The sequence below is a fragment of the Leguminivora glycinivorella genome, chromosome 20, assembly GCF_023078275.1.
Source record: "Leguminivora glycinivorella isolate SPB_JAAS2020 chromosome 20, LegGlyc_1.1, whole genome shotgun sequence".
NCBI lineage: Eukaryota > Metazoa > Arthropoda > Insecta > Lepidoptera > Tortricidae > Leguminivora > Leguminivora glycinivorella.
This window is the reverse complement of record NC_062990.1, coordinates 6027221-6039846: the sequence shown is the minus strand read 5'-3', so window position 1 is coordinate 6039846 and position 12626 is coordinate 6027221. Positions and strand designations below refer to the sequence as shown.

At 37.3% G+C, this 12626-nt stretch overlaps 1 protein-coding gene and 1 long non-coding RNA gene across 4 annotated transcripts in view; both read right to left on the bottom strand.

Annotated features, from left to right (window-relative positions):
- The window catches only part of LOC125237236 (heterogeneous nuclear ribonucleoprotein L), a 688519-nt gene that overhangs the window by 223390 nt on the left and 452503 nt on the right, over positions 1 to 12626 (bottom strand). The gene's annotated exons all lie outside the window — the stretch shown is intronic.
- LOC125237241 lies at positions 2573 to 3789 on the bottom strand. Its single transcript, XR_007178310.1, has 2 exons — positions 3141 to 3789; positions 2573 to 2936 (listed from the first exon to the last, which is right to left on the bottom strand). It is a non-coding gene; the product is annotated as an uncharacterized LOC125237241 (long non-coding RNA).

Below are 12626 nucleotides of genomic sequence, written 5' to 3'. Positions count from 1 at the left end.
TGTTAATATTTGTTTACATACAGGAAACTATAGGTATAATACTAAAAAACATATTATCTTATATATTCATACTTATTCATAAGACTGTTTGGTTCTAAATAAATATGTCCAAGCAGTTTTTTTACATTAAATTTTTTTTTGTTCTATGAGTTCTACGACCGAACTAGCTTAGATATAATTTGTTTAATATCAATTATTTTTATATTTCTTTACACATCGCAGTCTCTCACTAATAAAAACGTGTCACATACAAGAAAAATAAACTATTCCAACTTGCATTCGTGAGCTTTCGTTCTCGTTTCAATTATGAGCGAGCTTTCTAGGAATAAAGCTTCGAACGTTAACTTGATCGTCCGTCCGGAGATACTATGAGATACCTACGTGCCACAGTCAACAGATAACTAACAATACGAACAAAGCTAAGAAATAACTGAATAACACTCGGCCAATACCTGAGCATACTTAATTCAGCCGAAGGGTAGCGTACATATGTATGAAATGCCTAAACGGCATAGTCAATAGCTGCCAAACAGTAAGCAAGTGTTGATCGAAGGGTTGGTTGATATTTCTCTGGGGCTGAGTAATATATTGCGACCATTCATAGAATGAGAATTCGCTATACTTTGTCTTTTTTCTGCTTACCTACTGTTTTCTACATACCTAAAGACTGTGCAACACAGTCTACTGTGTTGCACAGTCTGGCACAGTAACATGCAGTCCCTGTCTAGAACGAGCAATGTAATTTACAATGTAATTTTGTACAACCAGCAAAAATATTTTTTTGCCTTTTGACCGCCAAAGACAGTAACTAACGAGCGCGGATACCCAAAGTCAATCATCGTGCATTCCGGTAAGATTTAAGATGACACACCGCAGACAACATACAAGTGTAAAAATAGAAACCTTAGAGACTAACGGGTGATAACAAAAAAATGAGAATAAATTTATGCAGCTCTAGAATAAATACTAGTCAACATTGAAAAAAAGTTTGTTCTAGAAGTTGTGTTGTCTCTTTTGTGTAACATAATTTACACTTCTAGAACAAACTTTTTTTCAATGTTGACTAGTATTTATTCTAGAGCTGCATAAATTTATTCTCATTGTTTTGTTATCACCCGTTCGATTTTGCCTATATTTACTTGAGTTTACTGTTTTCTACATAAACACTGTGCATTCACAATTAAGCCCGGACTAACAGGGCGTCAGATTACGACTGCATCTTATACAAAGTTGCAGATGAAGATGGAGTACTCAGTACTTGTCCAGTCTAGCATTTAGTAATAGCACTCAGTAATCCTAGCTAAAAAGGTGTAGTTTTAAGAACCAAGTTTTACAGCCTCGGCGTTTTTATTGCTTTGCTGCTGAATAATTTAGAAAAATGCTGGCTTTTAGGCAATAATTCAGCAGACGTCTGATCCAAAAGATTGAAGTCACAGACAGCAATTCTGATTCTAAATATTAATGATTAGGTGCCGTTAACTTTTTGACACTGATATGAAATTTACTTGTTCTTTTACATACATACAGTACACATGATAAATAAACTCAGGCCTGGAAAGTTTCAGTACCACTCTTGGCAATTAAGGGGTTGAAATATAAGGAAATTGTGATACAGTGACAGGTTGCCAGCCCATCGCGCACACCAAAGCTCTCAATATATCCCATGGTCGATTTCTAACGGGAGGAAAGCCAGGGTGCATAGACTGCCATCTCTCGACAACCCCAGTTTGAACCCCAGTTTTGACAATTTGGCCCATATTCTTAGCTTGATATGTGTTAAAAAATGTCAAATATTAATATTAGCGCCATCTAGCCGAGCATCCCCCAAAGGTGTATCGCCATCTAGGTCACCGTACCTTTTTCTGTATGGTTTTGAGGTACGTTTTTTTCTTAGACTTTATCTGTCTATACGGAGTTACATATGTTCTTGCTAATAATTACTACTGTTTTCCCATCATGTGCTGTTTCCGTGTCACACTCGAAGCTGGTTCAAATGCACGTTCAATTAGACCGGACCGGATGGTCACATTACGGACGCTTGCGTCTCCGCTAGGGTTGCCACATGTCTCTTCATTGTCATTTATCGTAATTTGAAAAGAAAAACTTTATATCGTGATCCGTATTCATAGGGATTGCCTAACCCGTAATACTATACAGTACACTGGGCGAGCAATTTAATTTTATCTGTATTTTACGTAAGGTACAGCGGGTCAATTTCGACTGGAGCAAATGCAACTGATCCATTTTTCATTATATATGGTACGCGTATTCAGTGGATACATGTGGAACTCAACTTAATAGTAGTGTAATGATGGAAAAAATAGATTACCCTACCTACCAGAGATGTAATGTTGTCAGGGGAGCCCATTGAGAGAGTCTATGAGGCTCGAAATCTAGGTTTAATTATGGACAGCTCACTAAGGTATGAAAAGCATGTTACTGAGTCTGTTAGAAACTGTTTCTACCGGTTAAAATTATTATATAACATAAGACCATTTATCAATGAATCTCTGCGCACTCAGTTAGTCGAAGTACTTGTTCTGTCGAAACTAAATTACATGGACTTAGTGTATGGTTCTTGTCTCCTAGCAAAAACGAAACGACTCATTCAGCGGGTACAAAATGCGTGTGCTCGTTACTGCTTCAATATCCCACCAAGAGCCCATGTAACTCCGTTTTTGAATGATCATAACATTCTTAAAATGTTGCACCGTCGCAAACTTCATCTGGCTTGTCTTCTTTTTGGTACGATTAAATACAAATCTCCGTCATATCTTTTTGAGAAGCTATCATGGATGTCCACTCGTAGATCGTTAGGGGCTCGTAACTGCAGTGTTCAACTGGTGACGCCTCGACACACCTCAGCAGCATTTCGTGGTAGTTTTAAGTACTTGGCCAGTCGCTGCTGGAACAACATTCCTCCTCCCCTCAGGAACCTGCAAATTAGTATCAAATCTTTTAAAACCAAACTTCAGTTATGTATACTTCAGCACCAGCGGCAGCAGGAAGCTTTCCGAAATGACACAAGTTTTTTGTAGTGTTCTTAATCAATACTTTCAAGTAACTGTGTTAAGTGCTTGCTACAATTTGTACAAATGAGCAAGCCAATTAATTAGTTAATTAGGTAGTAAAAGGCATACCTGTTTTATGTCCTTTCTTTACAGACACAGCCAAAGCGCACTTGTTGATCTCGTGTCCGCGTTTTCGCAATTTATTGCCGCATCGTAACTTGTGGGTATAATTGTTGTAACCCAATCGTCACTTATATAGGTGATAACTGTATGCATATTGTTTCTTGGCACTTCGGAGCACACACGCTTCGGCAACGTAAACGCTTTTGTAACAAAGAACTTAATCAATGTATTATTGCACTTATTTTTCCGTGTAACGAGTTAACGTTATGCTTGTTCCATGTAGTTATTACTTTTTTAGCAGATTGAACTGTTTGAAATGTAGAATTGTAATTTTATATCAATCGTGAAACGTGCAACATGGTTTTCGTTTTCTCAGTTCTCAAATGTCATATGAATGTCATCATGACACCTAACCCATCGTGCAGCGCGCAGGCGCAACAAGATGGCGTCGACCCAAGAATGACAAATGGGCGCGTTCAAGTTATATTAAGGCCGTGTTGCACGTTTGCGTCCGTGGCCCACAAATGGTGTCGCCGGAAGACCAGCGCTGACTGTATGGTTAGCATTATGCTGAGGCGGGACCATTTCGTGGTAAACGATAATTTTTATATTATGTTTTAATAATTAAATGTTTGTATTTTTAATACCTATTGTAATTTACCACGAATAAACGATTTCTATTCTATTCTATTCTATTCTATTAGTTACATTTGCTCCCCCCCCCCCCCAATTTGCCCCGCTGTACCTTAATTTCAATTTCAATTTATTTATTCACAGATAAGCTTACAGTTAACACCAAGCGCTTAAAAGTTAGGTTATTACATAATAATATTTATATACAAACAACACAATATTGTATCAACCTGTGAACACACCTTAGCTCATTTTCAAACCTGAGACGCAAAAACGACGGGGTGTTATAAGTTTGACGTGTCTGTCTCTGGCATCATAGTTTTTGAATGAATGAACCGATCTAGGTTTTGAAAGCCGAATGTCGGGAGTGATTTGATTGATTGATTGATTTATTTATTGATAAAAATATTTTACAGGTCAATCTTATAAACAATATTCGATCTTAGCCATGTTTGATGAAAATCGGTCCACCATGACGGGGGTTTTTTATTTTTTTTTTAATACGCCATAACGCCTTTGTATATGCCATCGTACACGACTAGTGAAGATAATAGGAATATTGTAGTAAGCTTTCGTCCATTCATATTTCACATAGGACAAACTGGTTTTTACATAGGACCAACTGTGTGTGTCAACGAGGGTGCGGTGTGCTGGTGACGGAAGGACCTATGGAACTAGTTTGTTCCATCTATTGTCCTTTGAGTTGTCGGCAACCCAAACAGGGAGGGTTTTGAGAGAGAGGAGGAGAACTTGTACACTCATTTTTGCTGTGTAGGTACAAGTTTCTAATGAGTTGGCAACGCGCACGTGACACTCCTTGAGTTGCAGGCTTCCATAGGTGACGGTGACAGCTTTCCATCAGGCGGACCGTATGCTTGTTTGCCACCGACGCAGTAAAAATGTGGACATTTGGTGGTGGTAACCCTATGTGATTGCATGTGCTCACTGTTACGGACTAAGTTGCGGTGGAGACGATTTGAGGCTAACCTAGGATTAGTTCCTTCTAACCGATACAGTAGGTACATAAGATGTATTACCTACAAAATATCCCAGGTGAAGCTTATCTTCAAGAAGTTTTAGGGCCAGTTGCATCAACCACATTTGACAGACACATTATTGTCACGCGCAGCATACGTCTATGGAACTTCCCATACAATAAAATTAAACGACTTTAACGGGGACAGACGGTTTGATGCAACCGGCCCTATGATCTCACTAAGTGAGATTTTGTAATTGGATAAAAATGTGATCGATTGGCATTAAAATGTTTCATCGCGATAAGCTAGCTTGTCCTTTTTAGGGTTCCGTAGTCAACTAGGAACCCTTATAGTTTCGCCATGTCTGTCTGTCCGTCCGTCCGTCCGCGAATAATCTCAGTAACCGTTAGCACTAGAAATATGAAATTTGGTACCAATATGTATACCAATCACGCCAACAAAGTGCAAAAATAAAAAATTGAAAAAAATGTTTTATTAGGGTACCTCCCCTACATGTAAAGTGGGGGCTGATATTTTTTTTCATTCTAACCCCAACGTGTGATATATTGTTGGATAGGTATTTAAAAATGAATAAGGGTTTACTAAGATCGTTTTTTGATAATATTAATATTTTCGGAAATAATCGCTCCTAAAGGAAAAAAAAGTGCGTCCCCCCCCTCTAACTTTTGAACCATATGTTTAAAAAATATGAAAAAAAATCACAAAGTAGAACTTTATAAAGACTTTCTAGAAAAATTGTTTTGAACTTGATAGGTTCTGTAGTTTTTGAGAAAAATACGGAAAACTACGGAACCCTACACTGAGCGTGGCCCGACACGCTCTTGGCCGGTTTTTTCAACATATTTTTGTATAATCTAAGTGCACACGAATAAATATTCCCTATCTACCCTAAAATGTTAAAATTTCTTCCAGTCAACTCTCATTACTCCTTTCAAAATCTGCTACGGAAGCATGAAACCCTCAAAGAAACACTCGAAACGCACAAATAATGAGAACCAAAGACAAAGGACATTAATCCTCAGTACGAATAAATTCGCTAAACTTAGATCAAGCCTTGATTATACGGGATTTTAGACAGTATTAACGAGTGGATAGGGTAAAGTTTCGTGTTGTGGTGTAGTGTAGATTTAATTAAAATCTTGCTGAAGATAGAATATAAAGGCTAGTGTCCATTGTGCGGTATTGTAATCTGATGTGAATCAAATGACGGGAGACAGAATAAGAAAATAACCGTATTTATATAAAACTAGCTTCTGCCCGCGGCTTCGCTCGCGTTAGAATGAGACAAAAAGTAGCCTATGTCACTATCCATCCCTTCAACTATCTCCACTTCAAAAATCACGTCAATTCGTCGCTCCGTTTTGCCGTGAAAGACGGACAAACTAACAGACACACACACTTTCCCATTTATAATATTACTAGCTTTTTTCCGCGGCTTCGCTCGCGTGATATTCGAAAATTGCGTAATGCTCCATACAAACTTCCAACCCCCTTGTTAGGGAAGTGGGGGGTTAGAAAGAGACAAGAAGTACCCTATGTCACTCTTCATCCCTTCAACTATCTCCACTTCAAAATTCACGACAATTCTTCGTTCCGTTTTGTCGTGAAAGACGGAGAAACTTTTTTAAATGCAGCCGATTTTCATAGTTAGGGAAATTATTTCAGTAGAGTAATTATTTCAGTAATTATATGATTGTTGTATTGTATAACATCTACCGCGGAATGGAATAGGTATCGAGACAAACCTCATTGGTTTAACGATACTATGTAAATTAATTAGAGATTTATGTTTGTGATTACCTAAATAAATAAATGAATAATAAATACTAAATCTTCCTAAAGTAGGTAACCGAACCCTCCTTGGAACTTGTACACTCCTTTCTGCTGTGTACTTATACTTAACACAGCAAAAGGGAGTGTACAAGTTTCTAATGGGGTGGCAACGCGCATGTGACTCTTTGAGTTGCTGGCGTCCATAGGTTACTTACGGTGACCGCTTTCCATCAGGCGGACCGTATGCTTGTTTGCCACCGACTTAGTATTTTTAAAAAAAAAGGTAACGTAGTACCTTTCTATTCAGATCGAAATTTCAACGGGGCATATAAATACTATACACGGAAAAACGTAACAATAGATACTCGTGTATGACGGGAGATGCTTCTCAAATAAGAAAATAATCGTATTTATAATGGTGTAGGGCCTGACTTTAGGTAGATAATAATATTTTACACTCCACATATTAATTTAACTAAAACACTATGCTTTATCCATAGAGATGGGTAGGGGTGAGTAAATACTGAGTATTTACCCGTAATTTACTCAAAGCGCCGAGTAAATACTCGTATTTACTCATTTAGGTGAGTAGAAACTGTTACCTAAAAATAATTTAAAAAATGAGATTTAAGTATTTAGTCGTGTTTATTTTAACATGTTTAAATGAGATTTATATTATTAGAAGCTTATGGGAGTCTTAGTTTGTCGAAAAAGAGGTAATCATTGTGAAAAAAAAATAGTGATAATGTTTAGTTAGCAGTTTTGTTTTAAAAAAGCAGGTATTTACAGTAAAAGTATGAGACTTAAATTAAATTGATGTTCTAGATAACGGCATGACGTTCGGAAGTGATTGTTAATGTGGCACTTACGACCTTTTATTAAGGGTTTTCTAAAGAAAACTCAAAAATGGCTCAGCTGATGACGTTTAAAGTACTAGTTTTGTGTTTTGTATTATATGGGCAATAATTTGACGGTTTCTGGATATTTTTCCAACAACGAATTCGAAAGTTATAAAGGTATAAACATTATTTCGGCCTTAATTATCGTTTTATTCCAAAACTGTTCATATTATTAAAAAACTTTTTTAGAAACATTCAATTAATTTTTAAAGACCTATCAGATTATGTATAATACACTGGTAATTTCTGAATTTTATTTTTGTGAAAAATAGTTACATGTATGGAGAGCACGTCTTTAAAATAAAATTCATATAAATTTGATTACTTAACTTAGTAGCCGATAACAAAATACACCAATATTTCTAATTTGTATTTCAATTTCAGCACGCTAAATAGTTTATACCCACCAATTTGAGTAAAAACGAGTAAATACGGGTATTTTGAGTAAATACTGAGTATTTACTCGATATTTACTCTTGAGTATTTACTCACTACCCATCTCTATTTATCCACGCACATATGCCATCACCATCAAATTCAATGAACAGGTATTACTCGCTGACTTGCGGGAAAAAAAGTCAGCAAAATCTCGTACCACAGTGCACCCGTGCTCCAAAGGAATGCCCCGTTCAAGACGAAAGGAAACGACCGCCTAAACCGGCTGGTTCATACAAAGGTAGTCCTTCATTTTGCTGAGGCAAACATTTTTAAGACATTTACCGATTTTTTATTAAAAAAAAAGAGGAACAGAAAAGTGGTTTTTAATAATCCTTCGGTGGCAAACAAACATCCGATGCTAAGCTGTCTCCGTAGATTATTGAGTATGGACGCCTGATAGTCCAGGGGTGTTTCATACAACTTTTTTAACTGTTAATAAATGAAAATTTAACGTTAAAATTATACGAAGCCAGTCCTCCCTTGTGTCATACGACTTTTCAAGTTCTCATAATGACAATTCAAAAAAATCATAATAATTAACCTTTTGTCTGTGAAATACCCGAATCGTGTCTTAACATATAACTTCAAGGTTACAATTGAATTAGTAAATTTTACCACGCTACAGAAAGATGAAAAAAAACATCACATTGTGCTGGCTTATCACACATTTTCCAAAATCTCAAAACACAGAAGAAGGAGGTAGGGCATAGCGAATGATATTCCGCTTTGTGTGGTAGGGCACAGCACAGCGGATATCGTCTCGCTCCAATCTAGAGCAGAGCCCAACTGGGGTAGTACCTCCGCCTTACAGAAGACCGCAGCCAAATAGCACTAGACCCTACTCATAGTGTTGTGTTCCTGCCGGTGAGTAAGGCTGCCAGAGCTCAACGAGGGTGCGGTGTGCTGATGACGGGAGGACTTACGGAACTAACTTGTTCCGTCTATTGTCCTTTGAGTCGTCGGCAAACCGAACCCTCCTTAGAACTTGTACATTCCTTTTTGCTGTGTACTTAACACAGCAAAAGGGAGTGTACAAGTTTCTAATAGGGTGGCAACGCGCTTGTGACACTGTTTGAGTTGCAGGCGTCCATAGGTTACGGTGACCGCTTTACATCAGGCGGGCCGTATGCTTGTTTGCCACCGACGTAGTATAAAAAAAAAACAGAGAGGAAAACAAGGTCCCCGGTTGCATGGAGAACCGATCCTCTCCTTCAAGCGAACTTCATATAAATTTATGAAACATCTTACCAGCAACTCGGTAAGTCGGTGACACACTTACTAGTTTCTTCGGCGAACTTACCTGCGGGAGGAAATCACATTTTAGTTTTAGTGAAACATGTTAATTAAGTTAGTTTAAGATTAATATTTGAACGTATAAGCCTGAGATAAGTTTCGAGTGTGTACTTAAGAGATTTATTTTTAAGCTTATGCCGTTTTATCAAATAGGTGCCGACTGTAAAAAAATTATATGACGACCGGGCTGGCCTAGCGGGTAGTGACCCTGCCTGCTAAGCCGCGGTCCCGGGTTCGAATCCCGGTCAGGGCATTTATTTGTGTGATGAGCACAGATATTTGTTCCCGAGTCATGGATGTTCTCTATGTATACAAGTACCTATTTGTATATTATATATATCGTTGTCTGAATACCCACAACACAAGCCTCCTTGAGCTTACCGTGGGACTCAGTCAAGATGTGTAAAAATATCCTATAATATTTATTAAATTATTTATTACTTATTTTTGTATATTAGACAGGCAACTGCTAAACTGTCGCCTGCGGGATTTCCTTTACGATCATCAAACCTTCATGAAAAAACCGGCCAAGAGCGTGTCGGGCCACGCTCAGTGTAGGGTTCCGTAGTTTTCCGTATTTTTCTCAAAAACTACTGAACCTATAAAGTTCAAAACAATTTTCCTAGAAAGTCTTTATAAAGTTCTACTTTTGTGATTTTTTTCATATTTTTTAAACATATGGTTCAAAAGTTAGAGGGGGGACGCACTTTTTTTCCTTTAGGAGCGATTATTTCCGAAAATATAAATATTATCGAAAAACAATCTTAGCAAACCCTTATTCATTTTTAAATACCTATCCAACAATATATCACACGTTAGGGTTGGAATGAAAAAAAAATTCAGCCCCCACTTTACATGTAGGGGGGTACCCTAATAAAACAGTTTTTTCCATTTTTTATTTTTGCACTTTGTCGGCGTGATTGATATACATATTGGCACCAAATTTCAGCTTTCTAGTGCTAACGGTTACTGAGATTATCCGCGGACGGACGGACGGACGGACGGACGGACGGACGGACAGACAGACATGGCGAAACTATAAGGGTTCCTAGTTGACTACGGAACCCTAAAAAGCGTACACCCATCTTAACGGTCGGCAACGCACCTCCTATCCTTCTGGTATTTCGGGTGTCAATTCGCGTTTTCAAATTACTTAATAAGTAGTAGAAAAAAATAATGTTTATTATCAGTATAAAAGTTTATGGTTGCGGTTCCAATCACTTAAACAGTTTGTGTAAAATACCTATTCCACGCATACCTTTTTAACCCGTCAATTATCTTGTCAGTGAACCCTAAACGAACGGCTGACTAGGCGCAAGTCGAGCATCAACCCCCCTTCTATCGTGAAGGGTAACTATCCGACCCACGCAATTCTATAAACGTACGTATACGTTGTGTACTTGAAACTCGTGTGTGGTGTATAAGTATCACCATCATCTCATCTTCCTTGCGTTATCCCGGCATTTGCCACGGCTCATGGGAGCCTGGGGTCCGCTTTAAGCTTTGGGGTGTATACTCGTAAGTATGCAGTACTAAATTACCCCTATTTCTTAAAAATAAGATAAAGATTTTTTTTTTCAAGTAGGCATATCAACAAAATAATGCGTATATAAACGTCAAATAAAGCTACACCGGCTCTAACCCTACGCCTCAGCCTTGAGAAGATTTCAGTCCACATAACCTACCTACCATGTCATCGGTATCAAATACAACTACCAAGTCGCATACTGGTTGTTGACGGTATAATTGCAAACATTTTACTATACTACCACAGGGTTCCAGCGCTCATAAGTTTATTGAAAAGCGCGAAGCGTATAATACGTAACTGGTGACGATTTCCTCACATGACTTATCAGCCTCAAGGGTTTAAGGGGAACTAAGATTTCCTCTAATATTATAAATGGGAAAGTGTGTGTGTCTGTTTGTTTGTCCGTCTTTCACGGCAAAACGGATTGACGAATTGACGTGATTTTTTAGTGGAAAAAAAAGGGATGGAGAGTGCCATAGGCTACTCTTTGTCTCTTTCTAACGCGGACGAAGCCGCGAGCAAAGAAGCTAGTTAGTTACCTATAAATACAAAGAGCCGTGGGACACAACAAGCTAACAAAAAGAGCCAATGCAAAATATCAATTTATATCCTTTTCTAACAGTACTCACTATGAAACTAGGCAATGAAAATCATAATATGGACGACCGTAATTCAACCGTAGCTACTAATATAGAAGTAAGGCTTAACATTGCATTAAATCAAGAAAGGCGGTATTACTAAGACTTCTTTCATACTAAGCCACCCACAAAAGGCCCTGTCCGAGCGAATAAACGCTCTTTATTCAGATTTAGTTAATAAGGATAACGGGGCGAGACAACGTCAAAGTTAATATTATTAAGTTTATATGAGGTTTCTACAGAAAAATCAAACCTAAAAGAGTTGAGTTTAAAAAATACGGTTTTTAGTGTTTGGTTTTTACTGAACTGGAAATTACCCCAGATTAAAGATACTTATGCAAGTTTTATTTGCCTAAAGATGTATTTTATTCAAAGACAATCATAACATGCTCTTATTAATCGCTATTTGGCCCAAAGGTTAGGCATTGAGTTTGCTTTTTGGACAATAAATAAATAATAGATACGAGTAGGTACGCATGTCACAAAAAGTTAATAAGCACATGTTAAATAATACTAAAAACAAACAATCCAATAAAGTAAACATTGTCAAATAAGTAAAATAACAATATATTCATATTCCAATACTAATCCGATCACGGAGATACATAAAAAAAACCACTGCTAAAATATCTCCCAAAAAACCTTCAACATTGAAACTTACAAGCAATATTCCCTGTATTTTTAGTCCTAAACCTTATTGTTACATCCAACTTAAACCTAAAACTTCTCACTAAATAAACTTCACCTGACCCGAACCTGATCGAAAAATCTAACATACGCTTTTTTAGGCTCAGTTTAATAAAGTACTAACTCTATTTGTGTCAGTGAGATGTTTAGTTCTTTTCATCAGGGTTGTGGATTGACGAGGGTAAGGGCGATTCGCGAGTGGAAAGGTGGATGGGTAAGCGAAATGTCTTAGCGGAGGATTTTAGTGATAAAACGAATAAAAATATTCAACGCAACGTCAGCGATTTATGAATTCAGTTTTACTCTGATACAACTACCAAGATATATAAATCATAATCATAAATCATAATCATAAATATTTTATTTGTAAACATAGGTACAATATATCTTACATGGAGTTGTGTCAGTGTCGCTATGCTTTGCCTGTAGGCATACAATATTTTTTGTGGCGATTAAGCATGCAGCAAATATTACACAAATAAGACCTGAGACTAAACCTAATCTAAATGATGTTCTACAATTCAGAATCGGAGAGAAATTCTTTAATAGAATAGTAGGCTTTCCTTGCCAAAAATATAAATAGACTTTTTTTTAAATCTACTATG